Source organism: Alligator mississippiensis, chromosome 12, assembly GCF_030867095.1.
Source record: "Alligator mississippiensis isolate rAllMis1 chromosome 12, rAllMis1, whole genome shotgun sequence".
Taxonomy (NCBI): Eukaryota; Metazoa; Chordata; order Crocodylia; family Alligatoridae; genus Alligator; species Alligator mississippiensis.
The window spans coordinates 15,466,101-15,488,557 of NC_081835.1; the positions used below are offsets into that span (position 1 = coordinate 15,466,101).

Consider the following 22,457-nt stretch of genomic DNA (forward strand, 5'->3'; position numbering starts at 1 on the left):
TCCTTCCCACTCTGTCAGGAGATGCCAGAATCTCCAAGCTGTGGGAAACTGCTACTGCACTGTGCCATGCCAGGTATTCTGGAAACACCTTTATGAGAGAGAGACACTGCTCTTAGTCCTACCACCTGTCTGCCAAACAAGGTTGCCACTTTCAATGCGTCAAAGATGATTCAAATGTCAGGGACAAATAAAGCACAAACAGCAGAAATAATAGCATTTCACTGCACTCCCTCAAGGAAGACGAAAAAGACTTCATTCACCACCATTTCAGAATGTTTGCGATTAGACATATCTTTTAAATGCACCACTCATGAAAGCAAACAGATAAAATAGATTAATCTGTGTGATAACAGCAGTGCATAATTTGGCTGATTTGCTTCTAAAGATGCCCAGGACTGGATTAAGAGCATTAGAAAAAGGTGAAGTGAAGGCACCAGGAGGCATAGGCAGACCATTGCACACTGCCAACCCATATTCCATGTGGCTGTTGCTCCTTAACTTTGGAAAGCCTCACCATTACAATGTAATTTTTAAATAGGGGAAAATAGAACCATCCAGGCAGAGTTAATAAAACCCTCCCCCAATTAGAAAAATCCAACACTGACTAGCAGAGCCTAGCATTCAGCAACTGGCTGAGCTATGGGGACTGTAACTGGAGACCCTTCAAACCAAGAGTAGTTTTCACACCGTTCAGCAAAATGACAAAACTTTTACTGACTTCACTGGAGTCAGTTTCCCAACCTCTGAGATCTGCCTTCAGTAAAAGTAATTGCTCTATACCACTTTGACGTTAAACCACCGTAGAGAGTTGAATCCAAACCAGAGATAAATAGCTCTGAAACAAAAAAATATCCATCACAGACCCCAAATACTGATTTTCCCATTCTCCAGAGTTTACTCTGCTCTTGCTTTTTTGATTTAACTTTAAAATATGCACCTCAAAAGCTCTCATGCTTAGACCTAAATTTAGTATCCAAGAAAGCATTTGGTCTGTAACGAGTGAGGGCTGGCTCTCCTACCCAGTCTAAATAGGGAAAAACTTTATGATCCCTAAGGCATATAGAAAGCTGGCATTTGAAAGGCAACCCACAGGTAGCAAAATGTGCTGCATCACTGTACTTGCAGTTCTTCCCGCAGGATGCACAATATGCAGGATATGCAAATTCTAATGGTAAGTCAAAATACTGCTAGCAAGCCAACGACTTCTACAGAAGCCTGGCTTATGCTGCCTCAGAAGGCAAAGTAAATATACACATTATAGACTAAAAGTCACAGATATATGGCATAACCTTTCATGAGCCTAAGCTCAGAGCTCACAAAAGCTTATTGCTATATACCTCTGATTTAGTCTATAAGGTACAAATTCACCCTGCTTTCTGCCTGATTTCAGATTAAGATGGCTAACTACCTCTTTATGTTGCCTCACTGGTTCTTGAATCTGAAAAGCTGCTACTCTACCCTACCTAACTCTCTCAGTTTTCTTTTTCTGATTTTATTTCTCTCAGACGGTCAGGCAGAAGACAGGGTCTGACTTCAGACTAACATGATGAACCGTTTCTCTCTACTCAACTAACCAGGAAGCAAAACTTGCTTGCTCCTTGTGAGACTAAATTTGTCATTTTAAACTGGTCTGCTCTTGGTTTATTAGCTGGTATCACACTAAAGACCTTGGTTTGGAGCTGGACTGTTTTAATAGATCTGGCCTTCCAGTTTGGACAAAGGAATTAATCCTACATGGATTACATGTAAAATGTAATTTACGTCAGGGAAGAGCAGCAAAACAGGTTTGTAGAAGGAGTATATGCTGAGCTTCATGGAAATGGAAATTAGTTTTGTACAATTCCCATCCCTCCATGGTCTCTAGAGATATAATGTTGTCTTAATAAAAGCACATGATATGGAGCCTGGCTCCATAATTTCTATCCGAGTTACATTACACACACCTGGTAGTATACAGCAAGTCACTAGATCTCTGGCTCCCCATCTGACACGCATCACAAGGATGTCAAAGTTTATTTTATTGTTTGTGCACTGATTTAAGGCCTTTAAATGGCAGGCAATTTAGAAGTGCATGTTTTGAGCTATCATGCCTGATCAGAACATGGTAGTTTCTCAGATCAGCTTTCTTGGCAAAGCTGCAGTGTGCTGCCTTAGAAAAGTTAATTCACTGCAAAGTCAGATACTCATGAATGTAACTGATCTCAGCAGACAGGTTTTTAAAGGAAACCTATGGCTGAACTTCTTTGGTCTGTGATGGTCAAACATTAACAGAAATAATTACACTAATGTTAATTTTGTTCTGTGGGCCTTTTTGTCCTAAAGGTCCAGTTATGTTTGAGGAAGCAAAGGAGTTTAACAGATACAGCTGTGGTCACTTGCACCCTGACTCTAGCTCTTTAAACAAATTTCTGGCAGGCTCGCCTCATAAAAACTGAACTTAACTCACCGATTTCTATGTGCAGAAGGCAGATGTAGAAATTAATATATGCCCTTTAGTTATGAGATAGGCAATGGGATGTTTTATCATATCAGGTACAAGCATGATAATCATTCATGAATCCATGGGTTAAGCAGAGATAGACAGACAGCAAGTGAGAATTTTAATGCTGGCAGGATGCAACTGTAATTGCTGTGTGGGTGCAGTCATTAATAAGTATTGTAACTTTGTTATTTAACATGGTATTTTATTATAATATCTTAGAAAGCTAGTTTTAAACAAACTATACCACTTTTATTGGATTTGGGATTTAATATAGGAATTTTAACTGAATTACTGATATAGTCAGCTCTAATCCAGTTGATTTAAACGTGTATGCGTAACAGTTAAGCATCCAGGCACAGGAAGAGCTCAGAGACTGTTTCCCCCCATTTCCAATGTAACAAGTTTATAATAAAAGCAAATCCCCCAAAAGCAACATAACAAATGAGCTACTAGAGTTAGGGAAGCTGCTAATCTTAATGTTACTGGCTTTGAAGTACACACACACACACTCCCCTTCTTGCATAGCTTAGCCCTACTTAATTTTTTTTCTAGCTTTCATGTGTTGCTCATATTAATTACCTGCATATATATTACACGTGATGAACACAGTAATAAGTTGCAGTATCTCCCCATGGTGACAATTTATAGCTCAGTTTTCCAGACTGCCGATTCCCACATTGTGGTCCATGAGGCTATGGTAAAGAGCGGTTCACAGCTGTTCTTCATATTGTTCTGGACCCAGTGCAGCTTTTCAATGTATAAATTATTTCAAGTTAAAGTCTAATTAGTGGGCATGGTGAGCCATTAGAAATTGAGAGTTGACAAGTTAAAAAAGTTTGGGAACTAACTGTTTAGAAAGCAATAGGAACCTCTCTTTAGCTAACCACAATCCCTACCATTGTGGTTTTACATGACATTGTGCATCTGCCATGGGAACTTCCAGAGTTCTGATGTTGAGAGCCAAAGGCAGCTGTGAATAAAGTGAGGAAAAGTGATTAAGCAGATTAAGCAGTAACTTGTCATTATTACTTGCTAAAATCATGCCTGAAGCGATAGCCAATTCCCATTACAAGAGTCCGCTACATGATCTTTACAACCTGATAGTTTAGCATGACACATTCCTCTTCAATATTACATGAGCATGTGAGATCACAGTCATGAGTATGCTAGGAACAGCACTTCTATTCATCAGAATCTAGTTTCTACTGTTAGTCAGTGATCTGCAAAACCCAATGTTCCCCTAAAAGCTCTTAAGTCTTTATGCAAATTAGCAATGCTCTTCTCAAATTGTCATACACAGGGTATTTAAAGTGCATTAGCTGAGCATGCAGAAAAAAACAAAAGAAAAAACCATACCCTGCAAGCAACTTCCTGTTCAATATGGTGCAGCACATGTTTAAACAGCAACAGTAGCAATCTGTGTTCCTTCTGCTGAAAGTAATGCAATGAGAGCCGGGCTGCAAACGCCTCAAGTCACTTTGTTCATGAATAATTGATCTGTGTCTACCCCACTCCCACTTGGGTGTATTTCTCAGGAAAATGGGGCGGGTGTCACAGCATTCAGAAGAGGCAAACCAGATGGTTGCAGAGATATTAAAAACCTTCTACAATAATTGTATCAAATGATTAAAATGTCCTTACAATGTCAAAAAGGCATCAGGGCTGACCCTAGAGGTGTGTGGGGCCTGTGGGGAGGGAGGAGTGGCAGTGAGAAGCCAGAAAGCAAAGTCGGTGGCATTTGGTGGCCGTGCAAAGTGGTGGCACCCTCGGCACTGTCTGCAGAGCCCCCCAAAGCACAGTGTCCGGGGTGGTTGCCCCGATTTGCTGCCCCCCCCCGCACAAGGGATGGCTCTGTCAGTGGGTTTATACTTTTAGGGGCTGAAAAACATTTTTGCAAATTTAAAAGAAACATTACCCCATAGACTAATAAAATCAGTATTATAAAAGACAAAAAAAAGACATTTCAGAAACCTATGTCATTGTATTGCTTCATAATGACGTTATACAGCGTTTAAGATGGAGCTGTAAAGACATTCCTGAGCAGTCTTGCTTTACTGTAACAGCAAAGAGAAAAACTTTGACTCTCCCAACTCCTGTCAGACAGAATACAAATGGGAAAAGTGTTGTAGTTTACACTGTCAGTGTTTTTAATTGTCCCAAATCCTTTTCAATTATCTTGGTAGGAGAATATGGACTACAAGGGGCAGATCAAGTTTAGGCAGGGGGTGGAAAATTCTCAAGATTCACTATCTGGACTTCATTTTTAGAGCCATTTTCTAGCCTTTCACTATATTTCAAGGCCACATAACTGAATAAGTTGTTTCGACATGCTGTTATCAAGTTTCAATAGCTCACTTAGTCAGTCAATATATAGTTCAAATTCACCATTTATCTTTCCAGAGGAACACTTGATTGATAAGATCAAGTGTGGACACAGCTGACATCTTATAAAAAGAGTCTAGTGGTACCAATCAACTTTACCAAAGAGTACACACACATTGATTTACCTGATCACCTCTGTAACAATTTGCCCAACAACAAACAGATGGGATTTTTCATCATGTTAAATACCGGCATGAAGATTTTGTGCTCAAGAAGGAAGGGCTGGTTTTCCCAAAACTTCTACTTATTTATAAGGAGATGTTTCTACAGGGTTATATAAAGAACTAACTTTTAGGTCAGTCACATTTTTTTTTTTTTTAGAAACGTAACCACTGTTCAGACATCTAGATGCATTCACAATTATACTGCCAGTTCAATGGTCTGATGCCTATAAGCTTGCTGCAAGGACACTTTGGGCTTATAGCTACTAAAATAGAAAAAATGAAACCTAGATGATGTTGTCAGTTACTAACAGGCCCATTTCTAAAGGAGCCAACTTTCCCCACCTACCAATTGCTGGCCAAAGCATGAGTAAATAAGCTTTCATTGATATCATGGCACAATGAACTTGTTCTGTTAAACTTGCATGCATGCGCGCTGCAGAAACATAGATGGTCCACAGAGAAGGCTCGACCTATGTCAGGGGCTCATCAGAACCTTCAGTTAATTGTGTATGTGTGCGCTGAGGGAGGGTGCCTGGGCTTGATCAGGCATTTGGGTTAACTATCTAAAGTTATGATCCAGGTCCTCAAGGATTCTGGACCCATGTTTCTTATTAGAAAATGCCAAATCATGTTTCTTTCACTAACTTTATTTCATGTATTAAAATAAAATAATCAAGAAAGCATACTGCTAAAGCCAAGCTCCTCTTTGTAACATTAAACTAAAACTGAAAAAATAAAGCAATACAACCAGCAAGCCAACAACTCAAAAAAAGAGGTCAGTAATGGACTGGCATGCAACCAAATTAGTCAGAATGACAACTTCACAGTTCCCCCAACTAAAAAGTTATAAAACCCCCAACCATCCAACTAAAAACAATTTTTACTGAAATTACCTCAAAACTTGGGAGCCGGTTAAATATTTGAGACTGAAACCAAAAATGATAGGATGGCAGAACCACAAGTCTAAGATGGAGTAAATTTTGATCTTTTGATGGCTCAGCCTTTCTTCCCACTCCCAGATGTTATTAGCTATAACTCTTTCACATGAAGAAATCCAACAGCTTTTGTTTAGTAGTTTACAGTGGTTAGCTCCAAATTCCTTTGAACTTAGATGGAACACACTTTAACGGCTATTATGAGAGACTATTTTAAGTGAACTCTCTCTCATGCCTTTCCCATATGGACAAGTACTTGTATGTTAGCCTGCACATGCGAATACACACTTTTCATAAATTAAAAAAGGCTGTGACATCTTCCAGGTAATAAAACCCAAAAAAAGACTGGGGGTGAGGGGGATACACCAATAAGAGTAGCATTGCAAACTCTTCAGAAAAGCCTAGAAACTGGAAATGCAATCAAGAAGCTAAATATTAATCAGTCTCCTTACAGGTGCAGCTTCTAGGCCCTACCCTTAATTTTTATGATCTGCAAACTGCACTGTCTTCACCTGGTAGCATCTCCATAAAAAGCCTCCGGACCAGTAAGTGCATGGTTTTGTGCCACCTGATCAGAGAAGGTTGCATTAGGTCACCCTCAGTTAACAGCTCCTCTGGAGTAAATTCTTCTGAAGCCAGCATTTTAAATAATATTTTATGTTTATATGCTGGCACAATTGTGTCTCCACCTAAAAAAAATATAAAACAAAGTTCCTTGTAAGGAAAGTTTCCTGGTCTTCAAGGAACTGTCACCGGTTTGTGGAAATCTTAGTATTACATCCTACTACAATAACTGGTTTAAAAGTTCCTAGCAACCAACAGCCAATCAGCATCCAGCCATCAGCAAAACTAGAAGTACAGCTTAATATCTCATGACCAGCTGTCATCCTCCTCATACAAAGATTACTAAATGGTCTCTTGCAATTTTGAACTGAGTAATGAATGTGTCAGTCCATCTTCAGATATTTCCATCTTGATAGAGGAAAAAAATGCTTGAAATCTTATCAGGCTAAAACCCATTGAAAAATGGAGGTGTTAAAGTTTGCATGAGGCCTGTATTCCAGGCTTGTTAGCAAAAGTATATTGTTCACCTCCACTGCTGAAGGAGGCACAAAGAGAATCAATCAATCGTCAACTAACTTTGCCCCAAATAGCAAATACGAAGCTAGCCGAGATGTTATTAAACATCAAATGCCAACGTGGAATGCAGTCCCTGCAGCCTGCCCTGCTAAGCAACTAGCCATCACATTCTCTTTCAGCAAGTAGCTTCCCATTTAGCCCTGCAGTAACCCAATCTGAAGGTCATGAAGTCAAGGATAAATCTGAGTAGACCACACTTGAGAAGTGATCCCAATCCAGATATAAAATCCCAGTGGGTAAAGCATATCTCTTTCTGAAGCAAGGTGAAACCCCAGGAGAAAGTGGGGCTTCAAAAATACCATTAAATAACGCACCTCAAAGTTCTCCAAAAATCACGTTCCTCAGGCACTAATTATCCTTGCCAAACTAAAGTTAGTCCACTGATACTACCAAACTTCAGCAAACTTCATACTGGGTAGGTAATGGGAACAATGAAACTGTACACTAAGTCATATGGAAAAGGTTTAGAATTGTTATGTAGATAGGGATGTGGCCAGCCTGGAGAGGGTTCAGAGGAGGGCCACCCGCTTGGTGAGAGGGCAGCAGGACAGGCCCTATGAGGAGAGACTGAGGGACCTGAACCTGTTCAGCCTCAGCAAGAGGAGGCTGAGGGGGCACCTGGTGGCTGCCTACAAACTCATCAGGGGAGATCAACTGCAAATAGGTAGAGCCCTTTTCTCCCCAGCACCACCTGGGGTGACGAGGAACAATGGTAACAAGCTGATGGAGAATAGGTTTAGGTTAGAGATGAGAAGGCAATATTTTACAGTTAGGGTGGCCAAAATCTGGAACCAACTTCCCAGGGAAGTGGTCCTCGCCCCTATCTTGGGCAAATTCAAGATGAGGTTGGATGATCACCTGTCTGGGGTCTTGTGAACCCAGCATTCATTCCTGCCTGTGGCAGGGGGTCAGGCTAGATGATCTGTTCAGGTCCCTCCTGACCCTAGCTACTATGAAACTATGTACTCAAATACATAACAAATACACAAAAAACAAATCCAGGAGGTGAACCAGTGCTATAGAATTTGGGAAAAGCAGTTACTCAATACCACCCATGGTATTTCTGATGGCAGCTCTACAATGAAGACTGCATTGTGGTATAAAGATACCCGAGTTAGCTCAGGTATTATAAAATCTGTCCAGCTATGACAGTAAAGAACTTCACACAAGCAAATTTATCTTGCTGAGCAAAAATGACATCAGAAATACTGATGTAGCAAAGACTAATAGTGAAACTTACCAGTGGAAGAATACAACACAGACAACTAAGCTCTACTGATGGGAAATGAAAGAAACTAGATTTCCAGCCCAACACCAACGCTTGAAAATTACTGAATGAACTCAAGAGGCCTCCAGACATTGCTAAACTGTGGCTTTTATCTTTGAGGTTAACATTCTCAATGGGACTCAATGGTCAGGAGATATGACCATTATTTCCATAAAGGAAGGGATCCCAAAAATATTTGTTATAACAAGAGGGGGGGGAGGGGTGAATAGAAAACTTTTGAGCTATTGTCTCCTGTCACCCCATCTCCTCAATAATGTTGCTAAAAAAGGAAAAAACGAAAAGGGCACCACAAATAGTCTCTGATTGGTGATTTCGCTATTTCTTGAGCAAGGCTTATCAGCTATTCATTTGAAGGATGCTGGCAGTCTGGCCTCACTTGAATTGTTAGCAATTACGTTAATTTTTTTAGCAAGCTTAAGGTGCATTAAATCCAACTCTTACGAAGCAGCCGGTATCCTTTAGACACCTTTAACAATCTCAGTGAGCAAATCTGGCCAAAGCTTATCATCATTATAAAAATGTTGTCTACCTAAATGCAGCCACCCCTAATCTGAATCAACACAAAAAAATACTTCATCAACACAAACACACAAAATGACAGCTCAAACTTTCTCTGGACAAAGTGATGATCTCAAGCTAGCTTAAAATAAAAAATTGGAGAGACACTTTATCATGCAGGTAAAAAGTGAGACTTTAGCAAATAAAACAATGACTATATACAAGCATTAGTTGAAGATACATGGGGGGGAGCCAAACTACATGCCCATAATATGACCATGATTCTTTGTTACTGAATCATAAATTTAAAAAAAGCTTATCTGAATAATTGCATGTATTCACTTAAGGTCTACACAAAATACTGTACCATCATTTTTAAAAGAAATATTGCAACAGAAAGAGTAACAAAGAGGCAACAAGTTTCTTAACTTACAATTTGTAGCCTCCCCTTAGAGGAAGGCTTGCAAGATGATATACAGCACACATTTTGAGTACATTAGTGAAAGAACCACATTCGCAGGACTGGAGGATCAATCAATAGCCAGTGAAGCATAAAGTTTTAAGTAGTGAAGAATTCATCTATTTTTAATGACAGTGGCAACTACCAGGAAGAGGAGCTCTGGGGCACCCTTAATTGAGCAAAAAAAACCTATAAGAGTTGACAGGTGATTGAAAATGGTATCCTTTTAGCTGCAGCAGAAACAAAAACTGGTCCTGAAAACATATTGGTTAACTGACTTAGACTAGGCTTACATAGTAGTTCTTGAAGTTAAGGCAGAAAAAACATTTTTACGTTTTGGACACACAGGCACATACTTACACACTATCTGCCCAACTACTCAGTGCAGTCTAGTTGTCAGAGACAAAGGCTGGGAGTCAAGACACTTACATTTTAGTCACTGCTCCACCTTGGTCTTGTTGTATAGCGCAATTGTAACCACTTTTTCTTATAGTTAAGAAAACAAATTGCTTACTTTCCAAGAATGCCCCAGCTTTGTTCATAAATTGCTTTAACATTTCTATATGGGAGGCTTTATCTGTTAAAAACAGCAAAGACTCAGACTTTTAATGTTCCAAACCATTATAATATTGTTGGGGGTTCACTGCTTCAAGAACATGACAATGAAGTAAGATTAAGAGACTAATAAGGAAAATGGGACCAAACAAATTCATAACCAAGAAGTGCTGCATTTTAACACTCATAATCCTGCTGAAATAATCATACTGTTGTCCCATGACATCTGCTCACATGACTATAACCCATGTCAATACATCACTCATGCCACACTTCTCAGCCCCATAATTGGAAAGTATTTTTTCTTTTTCCTTCAAGAGAGAGACACTATCTAACCAGTAAGGAAATCTTCTTTTTGATACGCTGTTCCCTCCAGACATACCATACAAAGTCATCTCTCAGACTATCTTTTATTGCAAGCAAAAAAGGTCACTTTTAGCCCCTAATTAACTTCAACTGCAAACTTCTTTAATATTCAAGCTTATTTACAGCACAATCCCGAGTACTGAAGATAAAGCAAAGCAGTATTTAAATAACACCTTTTAGAGAATTGTTTAGTGTTTACGAAGGATTGCAAATCACATTTTGTGCTTGGGTTATCTCAACTGTAAAATAAGGTTAGGTGACTTGCTTAAGACCACACACTTGTCTTGGACAGGGACAGGAATAGAATCTAGGTCTCCCGACGTGCTCCGAGGCACAGCAAGGCAGAAGTTCTGCAATGAAATAAGTTTTTCTTCTTACAGAAAATGCCAATTCATCAGAACCAAATACTTCTATGGGTACACAGTTATTTTAATATGGGCTCAAGCTTTAGCCAAAAATCAATTTCAAGCCAAAAAGCTTGCATTAAAGAAATTATGCTGCAAAAATTTTGTTGGTCTAATAAAAGACATCACCTCTGTCTACGAGCCCTGATTTCTTTAGCCAAAATTCAGACACCCTCATTCATCTCAGAACAGCCAATAGCACAGGGGTCAGGGCACTCACCTGGGATGTGGAAGACCACAGTTTGAGTCCCTACTCTGGCAAAAGATTATGTATTTTCTTGTATAAGCAAAGACACGAGCCATGGTCTTCACATTTCTGGCAAGGGCCCAGCCATGGGGTTACTGGATATTTTTGGATAAGTGCACAGGTCTCTATTTCTTTCATTAAAAAAATAATCTTGAAAAATTTTGAGAGTCAGGAAATCCACTTCCTTCCCAGGTCTAGTCTAATCCGAAAGTGGTGACTGCCTCAGAGGGTAACCTAACAGTAGAGTTGGTTTCCTGCGCTAAAGTTTCTCTTCCCCCCATCATTTGAATTTCAGGGGTTATGTATGCTGCACCATATGCAATCAGCCAGTACAAACACTCATCTCATAAACTGGGTGTAGGTGTCAGTTATACACCACTTCAGTGCACCAGCTTTGTGGGTTTTTAAGCTAAGAATTTCAGAACAGTGAACTGGTCTGGCTAAATTCCACTATAGTGAAACTGCCTGCCGCTTCCAGTGAGCATTAGTGTGAGCACTAGAGGATGAAAGTTGAAGATGGAAAGAAAGAGATTTATAAAAAATCATAAAGGAAAAATGTCAGTAGGTAATATCAATGCACACAATTACTTCAGGGCCTGAAGATACAACCCTAATGGATGGCAGCAATATCACATTTCAGGGTCTGATTTTTTTTTTAATTTCATTTTTTACTATTAGAAAGACTCAGCTAAATATGACCCGAAGACAGGAAGTAGTCGGACAAACAGCTTGCTGCTTTCTAGCCCTTGGGACAGTCGGGACACTTTCACATTCATATCACATTATATGGGGAAGGCAGTCTTGCAGTTAACACAAAGGACAAGAGTCCTAGCTGCTCTAGACTTTTATACCTCAGTTACCGAGGCTGTAAATTTCTATAGGTTGGATATATTTTCATAGCTCACAAAGAGGTACTGTAAGGTATCATGCACCAACAAGCGCAGAACATTTTAAAATCCTGGGATGAAGTGCAATATACTTTCCTCCTGGGTCAATGGTTTTCAAGATGCGTGACCAGAGCAGAGAAATGGGATATCCTGGTTTAGCTACTGTTAATAGCCACCTTCTGATTTTGAGCAAATCTTTCCATTTCCTCCAACTCCCCATCTTCTCCATATATTAGAGATGCAGACACTTACATCACAAGAGGATTGTGAAATTCAGCTAATGTTAGCGAAATACTTTGAAGATAAAAAGCTTTATAACATTTTAAGTGCTACTGAGGAGTGAACATGTGGACAGAGGGCTCAGGTTACACTGTACAAAGTTACTCACTATTCTAAAAGAAACCTTTTGAACATTTCCACAGCAGGTTCAAATCAGGTCAGCTCGCATCTAATGCCGTTTTGATATTCTGGTGTCTGTAATGCACCACTGAACATATGCATATTCAACTAATTTATTCTACTGTGTTCTTTATATTTTAGCAATTTGTATTTAAGGGCAACTGCATGTCAAATCAAAACAGCTCAACTAAGGCAAGGGGAAGCTAATGCAGCAACACCAACTTCTCCCTCCCTCCGCCAAGTGCCATTACTTTATTTTCTTTTCTTTAAACAGACAGGAAATACCACTTTCTTTAAAGAGTACATTATGAGTAATAGATATACATACCTCAAACTAATATCCACACTAGCTCTTCTTTCCTTGCATAGATTCACTCGCAGTTATAATCCAAAATCTTCAAAAAGGCTTCATTCAAAAGACAAAGAAGGATCAGTTCCTTAGGAGATGGGAAACAGTCTGAGGGTTGGGGTGCAAAAATGGTCTTCTGCATTTGTAGACAACTATCATCAATAGTGCAGGTCAGTGCAGAGCAAGCCTTGGCAAAAATGCTTCCTTGTATAGGAATAAGACCTGCTGGAATTAAACAAGCACAGCAAGAAACAGAAAAACCATTAATGGCTGATCAGCTGTGAATCAGCAATGTAGATTCATGCTTTACAGTCTGATGCAGGGGACAGAGTATTAACTATTACTGTGAACACTGGGCTTTTAACATAAGCATCCAAGGCTTGTTAGCTGCAACACAGAGATGAAACCCAAATCCAAGAGAGAGCTTTCAAAAAATTAACTCCCTGCTCCCCTTAACCGTAACAGTTGGGTGAATCTTATATAATCTTTAAACATCCCATTCTTCCCCCTCCTCCCCCCCATTCTGATTATGAACTAAGCAAGGCAATTAGAAGACAATAAGAGAAAAAAGCACTCTCACATCAAGGAGTCTAAGACCCAAATTTTCATAATCTGGTGGCCATAAATCCATTCAGAATTACTGTCCATGCAAAAGCAGTTGTGGTAAATGCTTGTATAAACTCCATATGTATTTGTTTAGAAACATGGTCTGAATTTAGCAAAAATCAGATCAGCTTGTCCTGTGAGAACAAGCGTTTAACTCTTTATTTTTAAGATTAGAGGAGGATTTTTTCCTCACCAGAAATCTGTCATCTGATCCCAGTAAAGACAGGAATGCACCTTACACCATGAAGCAAGCACTAGAAGTTATAAAAATGATTCCCAACATAGTGCCCACACCATACCATATCTCTCACCAGCATGCTTCCTTGAAGCCTGATTACATATTTAAATCTTTTCCAACTTCTGATAAATTTAAACCTCTTTCTGCCCCATAGGTAAAAGGCTGCTATTATTTGCCACCCCATCTCCCTCATGAGTACAGGAGGGTCTCTACAACCTTTTCCTGCAGCCACTCTCCCTGCAAGTGGTTGTCTTCCTGCAAATAGCATAATTATCTGCCTCCATTTAGGTTGGCCGCATACACCAAAGCAACTGCCTATGGTTCCTGAACAGTAGCCATGAAATTGAGCACAAGTTGGCCAGTTTCACACTGCTACTCACTGACAAAAAATGAACCCGCAGATAAGGCACTGTACCGAGGATAATTTAAGTACCGCTTCAATTTACATCCTGAAGACCTAAGGCAGATACAGGATAAAATATTTTACACTTTGGAAAACCTAAGGTCCTTATACAGTATTCAGTTAAATCTACCTAGGATAATGTAATGTTACCCAGAAATGAGGATATCACTTCTACTGCTATTAGCAGCCTGAGAACCAATTCTTATTGATATCTTCCTTCATGCCTAAACAATAGGATGGGCATACTAGCCCAGCTAACATGAATCCTGGGAACAACCTAAACGTTCCATACCATCCTTTGGCACCCTGGTTCCATGACCTATGTTGTCACCACACCACTAAAGAGACGCTATGTCATGCACCAAGGAATAACACAAACTCATGGTAAAAAGGGTCAATGAATAATGGAAGACACTGCAGCAAGGAGAGGACCCAAAATGTGACCTGGGATGTTTTATACTGGATATGCTGTTCTACACGAGCACTCAAGAGTTTCAGCCTTATTAATGAATTTACTTTGAAGGACACATCATACAGACTAATTTATTTGGGGCAGGCAACATCTTTGTGTTCTGCATTTGTCACGTGGCTCTGGTTCACCACCAGGCCCCTAAGGACTGCAATAGGAGAAATACATTTGTGTATTTTGGTACAGCCTTTAGGAGGTTTTTTTGAAACAGCAGCATTTTATAAAAGGAAAGGAAAATAGTCAAAGCAAAGCACGGAAAAGCAGGGCTGGAAGGGACTAGTGCCCTATACAAAGCAGAATCACCCCCGACCAAACCATCTCAGTCAAGCACTATATATAAACAGAGGCTTGAAGACTGACATTAATCGACTACTTCTGGCAATTTAATGTATTTCCTTCTCGCATAGTATGCAGCCAAATTGTGTCCTAAGAGATTCTGCAGGAATCTGCTGACCTCTCATTCTAACTTACCTGAGCAAAAGAGTACACCTTATGAAACATATAGTTGGAAAAATATAGCTGGTAGGGTCAGAAGGGACCTGAGCAGATCATCAAGTCTGATCCCCTGCCATGGGGAGATGTTCATAATCTAGTTTTTGTTGAACACATTCACTGTGTATCAACAATATCTGCGGTCTTAAACATGGTAACATTATTTTTCTTAGATTCTAAAATAAAGCATTTAGGATGAAACTCCCAAGTTTCTAATCACTGACCCCAGGCTGTGTTTACACTAAATTTCTGGCCTCAACTTTTTAATAAAAAGCCAATTTACCAACTTTGGGGTTTATAAAATATACCCCAATTGAATGGAAGTGACATGACTCTGCCATTCTAATACTAGAGGTACATTAAATAAGGCATTTTAACTAGCTTCGTTGTGGGAGAGAAGGGAAAGGTCTAAAAGAAGCTGTTGGCAAAGTGAACTTCACTAGAGGCAATGTGCATGAAGACACTAACGCTGGACAACAGATAGCACATACTCTCGGCAGGAGTGCAACTGAACACATGCAGCCACATTCCAGATTTTGATTTCTAGCATCTGCTACAAGCCAGAAACAAATGGAGACGTTGGAGATGGAGCATAGTCCACACCATGGAGACTGGGTACAGAAAGAGGCTCCTGAATGGCTAACAAGAGAGTCATTTACAGGGATCCTGGGTTTTCTGATAAACCCCCGCCCCCCCAAAATAAAACACTTTTGATCATGGAAAAAATCTGGATTTTGGGTTACTATTTTAATTCGAAAATTGGGGATTTTTTTTTAATCAGAGAAAACCAGGATCCCTGGTCATTTATCAGTTCAGAAGGAAAACATATCTACTTCTCCTTACAATACATTTCCCCCATTTTAGTACAGTGCAGCCTCACTGCATGTTTACAGGTGCCCCAAGTGCTCTGCAATCATTCAGTAGACTTCATGACAACCCTGTAAGGCATATGCAGACAAGAGCAGGCATCCATATATTATGGGTGAAGAAACAGAGTCAAGCGAAGTGAAACTACTCACAGCTCATAAAATGAGTTGTGAACCAAGTTCAGGAATCTCAATCCTCAAACCCAGTTTTTTCCCCTCCTCCTAATTAAAAAAAAAAAAAAAGAAAGAAAGAAAAATATGGGTGGGGAGTAGGGGGGCTAGAATATGAAACTAAGTGAAGGGAGTTTCCATATAGGTAACAAGATAGCTTGAGAAGGATGGAGGCCATAGAACTACACTAGGGAATGAGGAGGAGCCCTTGAAAAGGTAGAAATCTAGCTGAGGAATTCTGCCTTTGAACGCCACTTAGCGTTTCTTTAACTCAGTTTTTACCAGCGATTTGTAATCAAACAGCTGTTGTGCTCGCTTACAAGGATGGCAGAGTACCAGTACACAGTGTAGTATGTAGTTAACTGAAGTAAAAACTCTGAACAGGCAGTTCACTCAGATGGCCAATTTCAGAAGCAAACAGCAAAGGCAGTACAGTAAAGTCATCTGTAAGCACAGCGCAGTGTATAGATCGATGAGCTAAAACTGCTGTCTTTGGAACACACCTAGCATATCTTATCTTGGACACTAGCATGATCTCCTTAAGTCAGTAAATCGACAGCAATTAAAAACTACAAGTAGCTGAGACTCAGTTACACCACAGATTCAAAGCATGAATCACTGAAAGACCTATCATTTTTAATACTTGTTAAAAACTAGCTGGTAGGTCTGGTTTGTTAGGACTAGCTGGTAGGATTAGTATAAATGATATTAAATTTGTATAAGGGGTAGCTTGTTCTGGCAGAAAAAAACAAATATACAGCCTAAAAATGTTAGATATGTCTTCATACTAAGCGCACACCCTTTGCTTATTATTAAAGTGGTGCAAATCCTATGGCTTATCACTGAGCCTAGACAGTATCAAGAACTAAAAGTATCATCAATTTCTAACTTGCTGCCATGTATCTGCCATTTCCAGAGTAGTGCAATTCACTGAGCCACCAGAGTTAACTCTGATAGAAGGCTGTCTGCTGGGGAGCTGAACTTACTTCCCAAAGTGAGACACAAATGATTTGGAGGGAGTGCTTCCAGGGAAGCAGCCCAGCAAAAGAATCAGCTCTACATGTGATGACCACCAGGGCAGAAGAAAGCGCACAGGTTTCCACCAAGTTATATCAACAAATAGTCTATTCGAAGGCTCTACCGCATCCTCAAGCTACGAGCAGTTGGCTAGAACCAGCTATAGGTGAGCAGTTCTGATGGCTGCAAGGGCAGGATGTCCCAACTGTTCTACTTCTACTCCATCCGCTCTAGGACTTTTCCAAGGGGGAAGAAGTCTGTTACGCTAGCGCTGCTCTGACCATCTCAGTGCACACAGGACAGTCTCTGATGCCTCCTCTCCCATGAATGTCTCTACTGATGCTCAAAGCTTGTTCAGGATGATTGAAGTAAGAGCTGATTTTTAGCTTCTTCCTTCAACCTTGCTGAAGCTGGGAAAAGCTAAGAGTAGCCAGGGCAGCACTAATGCTGCCTGCTCAGACGTAGGAAGATGAGACTGCATTGGCCCACTTGCAGATGGCTGCTACCGCAACTGAGAGGGTTACAAATGCAACATGATTTTGTTTCCAGCAAAAGCTTCTACTCCACCAAGATACTCAGTGTCCCACCTTGCGCCTGCCCCATTCTCAAGCTAAGATAGGGGCAGTTCTCCTGGACAACGCAAGGGCATGACATCCAGGCTAATCTACTTCGACTCCATCCCCTCTGCAACTTTTCTGGGGTAGAGAGGAAAGCCTGTTACTCTAGTACTACTCTGACCAGCCTGGTGCACACAAGATGGTCTCCACCACCTCCTCTGCCACCTGCCTCTTCCCAAGGACCCACGGCCTCCTCAGGCTGCCCTCGGGCTGGTTTTTAGCTTTCCAGATAAGAAGCCTGGCTGAAGCTGAAAAGCGATGAGCAGCTGTGGCTCCGAACGCTGCCTGTTCTGGCTCAGCAAGACCTGGCTGGTCCCGCGCCGAGGGCCGTGACTGTGTAACGGGGTTTTGTCTCCACCCAAGCAGGCCGTGGCCAGTGCTGCCCCCTGCTCCACCTATGAGTCTCCTTTGCTTGCTCCCTCCCCCATTACACACAGCGCGCACCGGGGTCTCTACCCCCCCGGCCCCCGTTACATGCAGCGCACACTGGGGGTCCCTAAGCCCCCCCGGCTCCCATTACACGCAGCGCGCACCGGGGTCCCTAAGCCCCCCCGGCCCGTTACACGCAGCGCGCACCGGGGGTCCCTAAGCCCCCCCGGCCCCCATTACACGCAGCATGCACTGGGGTCTCCAAGCCCCCCCGGCCCCCGTTACACGCAGCACGCACAGGGGTCCCTAAGCCCCCCCGGCCCCCGTTACACGCAGCACGCACAGGGGTCCCTAAGCCCCCCCGGCCCCCGTTACACGCAGCACGCACAGGGGTCCCTAAGCCCCCCCGGCCCCCGTTACACGCAGTGCGCACCGGGGGTCCCTAAGCCTCCCCGGCCCCCGTTACACGCAGCACACACTGGGGTCTCCAAGCCCCCCCCGGCCCCCTTTACACACAGCACGCACAGGGGTCCCTAAGCCCCCCCGGCCCCCATTACACGCAGCGCGCACCGGGGGTCCCTAAGCCCCCCCAGTCCCCATTACACGCAGCATGCACTGGGGTCTCCAAGCCCCCCCGGCCCCCGTTACACGCAGCACGCACAGGGGTCCCTAAGCCCCCCCGGCCCCCGTTACACACAGCACGCACAGGGGTCCCTAAGCCCCCCCGGCCCCCGTTACACACAGCACGCACAGGGGTCCCTAAGCCCCCCCGGCCCCCGTTACACACAGCACGCACAGGGGTCCCTAAGCCCCCCCGGCCCCCGTTACACACAGCACGCACAGGGGTCCCTAAGCCCCCCCGGGCCCCGTTACACGCAGCACGCACAGGGGTCCCTAAGCCCCCCCGGCCCCCGTTACACGCAGCGCGCACCGGGGGTCCCTAAGCCTCCCCGGCCCCCGTTACACGCAGCACACACTGGGGTCTCCAAGCCCCCCCCGGCCCCCTTTACACACAGCACGCACAGGGGTCCCTAAGCCCCCCCCGGCCCCCGTTACACGCAGCGTGCACTGGGGGGCCCTAAGCCCCCCCAGCCCCCATTACACGCAGCATGCACTGGGGTCTCCAAGCCCCCCCGGCCCCCATTACACGCAGCGCGCACCAGGGGTCCCTAAGCCCCCCCCCCAGCCCCCGTTACACGCAGCACGCACAGGGGTCCCTAAGCCCCCCCGGCCCGTTACACGCAGCGCGCACCAGGGGTCCCTAAGCCCCCCCCGGCCCCCATTACACGCAGCATGCACTGGGGTCTCCAAGCCCCCCCGGCCCCCATTACACGCAGCGCGCACCAGGGGTCCCTAAGCCCCCCCCCCAGCCCCCGTTACACGCAGCACGCACAGGGGTCCCTAAGCCCCCCCGGCCCCCGTTACACACAGCATGCACTGGGGTCTCCAAGCCCCCCGGTCCCCGTTACACGCAACATGCACCGGGGGTCCCTAAGCCCCCCCTGGCCCCCGTTACACGCAGCACGCACCGGGGTCTCCAAGCCCCCCCGGCCCCCTTTACACACAGCACGCACCGGGGGTCCCTCAGCCCCTGTTGGAGACCCCCATTGCACCGGGGGTCTCTCTGAGACCCTCCCCCTTACACACAGCGCGCACCGGGGTCTCCCTGAGCCCCCCGCCCGCCCGCGTCCCACACACCCCGCCCCGGCTGCCCCCAAGGCCCCGGCCGCCCCCGCCCCTGGCAGAGGAGCCCGTCCCCGGCCGGGCCCCGCGGCGCCCCTCCTCCGCCGGGCCCCTCAGCCGGGCCGGGCCGGGCCGGGCACTCACCGGGGGGCGTCGCGGCCCCCCTGCTGCCGGCGCGGCTGCTCCATCCCCGGCTCCCGGCGCCGCCGCCCCCGCCTCCCGGCGACGCGCGACGTCAGCGCGCAGGCTCACGTGCCGTGACGTGACCGCGCCACACCCCCTAGGGAGGAGTCAGGGCTGCCCCTGGGCCCTGGGCTGTGCTGACCACGCCCCCGCCCCGCCCCTCGGCCGGGAGGCTGCGCCCACGCGGGACGCACGTGCCGACGTAGCTGTTCCGGGCTGTGGTGGGGAGGTTCTGGGACCCTTGCGCTTACCCTGACTCACGTTACATATAACACAAAACAAAGTATCCGCTTCCCTGGTACACGTTACATATGGCACGCAACAGGGTGTCTCTAAGCCTAAGACCCCCCGCTGCCCTGGTACACTTACATATAGTACGCAAGGTGGTTGTCACAGCCCCGGGCACACGTTACACACAGCACACAGCTCGCCAGTGAATTCTGCTATAAATGTTGAACAGCCACACATGCCCAGTACTTATCACGTGATGAAAATGACCCTCCGGCTAGAAAAAGAGCCATCGCACCATGAAGTCTGTGCTGGACGAGGTGCAGCAGCTCTAGAGCGGGTTTCGGGCCAGCCTTCGTTTGGGCGCGAGGCAGGACCTGAAGGCAGCGATTCTCAGGCAGGCAGGCAGCTGTGGCACCCTGTGACGACATGAGAGCCCTTCGCGGTGCCATGCCGTGTCAGGGCTGTTAGGTGCACAGACGTGATTCATGGGATAAACCCAGAGGCTGCAATGAGGAATCGGTCGTGCCAAAGCCACCCTGCCCTGCTGGGGTCTTTCCGAACTCGTGCAAGAGAAGAAGATTATTTTCCTGAAGTCAAAATCTGAGTGGGAGCGAAGAGCTGGCATTTTCCAAGGGGGCTTCAAGCCTAAATCCATCAGAATCCAGCCCTGAAGAGCCAACCCTTTCCCATCTTCTCTGCCTGCTGCAACCGAAAAGTTACCATTTCATTATGTTTGCCTAGTTTTTAATGGACAAGATAAAAAGCACGCAACAACAGCAAAGGCCACAGACATGGCATCATGTTGCAATTATGTTCCTTGGCTTATGTGGTCCAGAAAAAAAGAAGGCATTTGCATCTTACCACAAAATAGCCATTTTACTAAAAAAAAAATCCATGTTTCTCTTTTAAGAAAGAACTGTTCTCCACTTTTTTATGCTCTTCAGTCTCTTTCTTCCTCAATTCCTATTTTTTCTTTCTCTCTGGGCCCCTACTTTCTAAATTTACAACTGCAATAGAAGTAATAAAGGATTCATATTTAAATGGCTCAGTACCCCAACGGCAGTACTACTTAGCAAGCTGAAATGCAAAACCCTAGAACTCTTGGTTCTGAGATGGTACCTTTTATTAAACCAAATAAGAAATCATAAAAAATATATATCTTTTGCTGCAAGCTTTTGGGCACACATGCTCTTCCTCAGGCTCAGGGAAAATTATAGATGGTTAAATTCCCCATAGGTAGAAAATAAACTTAATTTTTGCACAGAGGAAGCTGAAGGTGGAAGTCTGTTCTTATGGATCTGTGAGAGTGTCTTTGTGACACTCTTTGTGAGTTGCTCTTTGATGTGCGGATCAGGCAGGATTCCTTCCCTGGTGGCGTCAGAAGACAGGAAGGTATAGAAATCTTTCTTGGTGTTCAGCAGTGAAGTTTAAATCTAAAGTTGGCTAAAATTCAGCATCTTCCATGTTTCAGGGGTGTATTTGGTAGCTTTGTTCATCTGAGACAAAAAGGTATGATCTCTGAACCAAGAGTTCTAAAGTTTTGCATTTCTTTTGTCTCAGACCAACACGGCTACCAAATACATCTAGCAAGCTGCTCATTTCTGGGGTTATCAGTAGAAGAGCACTTACACTTCAAACTGAATGTGCCTGTGTGCGTTCCAGCCTATTCTCACTGCCAAAGAACACAAAGGCTTTAGCTAATCTACATCTTCCCTCTGCTAAGGGGCCCTGGAGAAGGGGTGGGTGTTGGGGTTGTAGATGCCAATGTCTGAGACTACTTTGTGTAATGGCAAAATGTCAAATAACCTCCATGTTACAGAAGTGTAAGAGTGATGATGTAACTGGGATGGTCCAGAAATCATGCAAGAGGCAAGGATTTCTTAAGGTGAGATCCAGATCCAGAGCTGCTCGGCCTAGAGTGGTGGAAGCTCCCCAGGTACACCAGGGGAACAGGTTTGAGGCACTGGCAGGTGTGACAGAGAAAGACAGAGCAAATGCCCCCGCTGGGGACGATGCCATTCCCCACACGACATGGAATGGGCAGAGAACGAACACCAGCAGGAAGAAACACCAGGTCCTCATCATCGGAGACTCCATCCCACGAGGACTGGAAGGCCCCATCTGCCAGCCTGACCCCATGACACGGGAGGTCTGCTTCATGCCTGGGGCTCGGGTTCAGGACATCACGGAGAGGATCCCGGCCTACATGCGACCTGCAGACCAGTATCCCATGGTTGGCATCCACGTGAGAACAAATGACGCAGCCAGGGGCAACCCTGACTGCATTATGAAGGACCTAGAGGCTCTGGGGGCCAAGCTTAAGGAGATGGGGGCACAGGTGGTATTCTCCTCTCTTCTGTGAGAAGGCAGGGACGGCGACACAAGGCCTGCTTTGGTGAGGTCAACTGGTGCTTATGGAGTTGGTGCCGCCAGGCGGGCCTTGGGTTCCTAGATAATGACCCATGCTTTCGGGAGAGGGACTTGCTGGGGTGGGATAGGCTTCACCTCTCTCCTAAAGGCAAGCATGTCTTCTCTTCCAGGTTGGCTGATCTCGTT

The 22,457-nt window shown here is 44.5% G+C and overlaps 1 protein-coding gene across 2 annotated transcripts in view; it reads right to left on the minus strand.

Moving 5' to 3' along the window:
- TMCC1 (transmembrane and coiled-coil domain family 1) overlaps window positions 1-19,733 on the minus strand; it is a 181,704-nt gene extending 161,971 nt beyond the window's left edge. Inside the window, exons 1-2 of one of the 2 annotated variants that reach the window (XM_059715923.1) lie at window positions 19,632-19,733; window positions 12,536-12,781 (exon numbers count right to left, since the gene is read on the minus strand). The gene's annotated coding sequence lies outside the window, so the exon portion shown is untranslated. The remainder of the gene's footprint in view (window positions 1-12,535; window positions 12,782-19,631) is intronic. The other variant, XM_059715924.1, reaches the window with a different exon arrangement.
- Window positions 19,734-22,457: the final 2,724 nt, after the last annotated feature.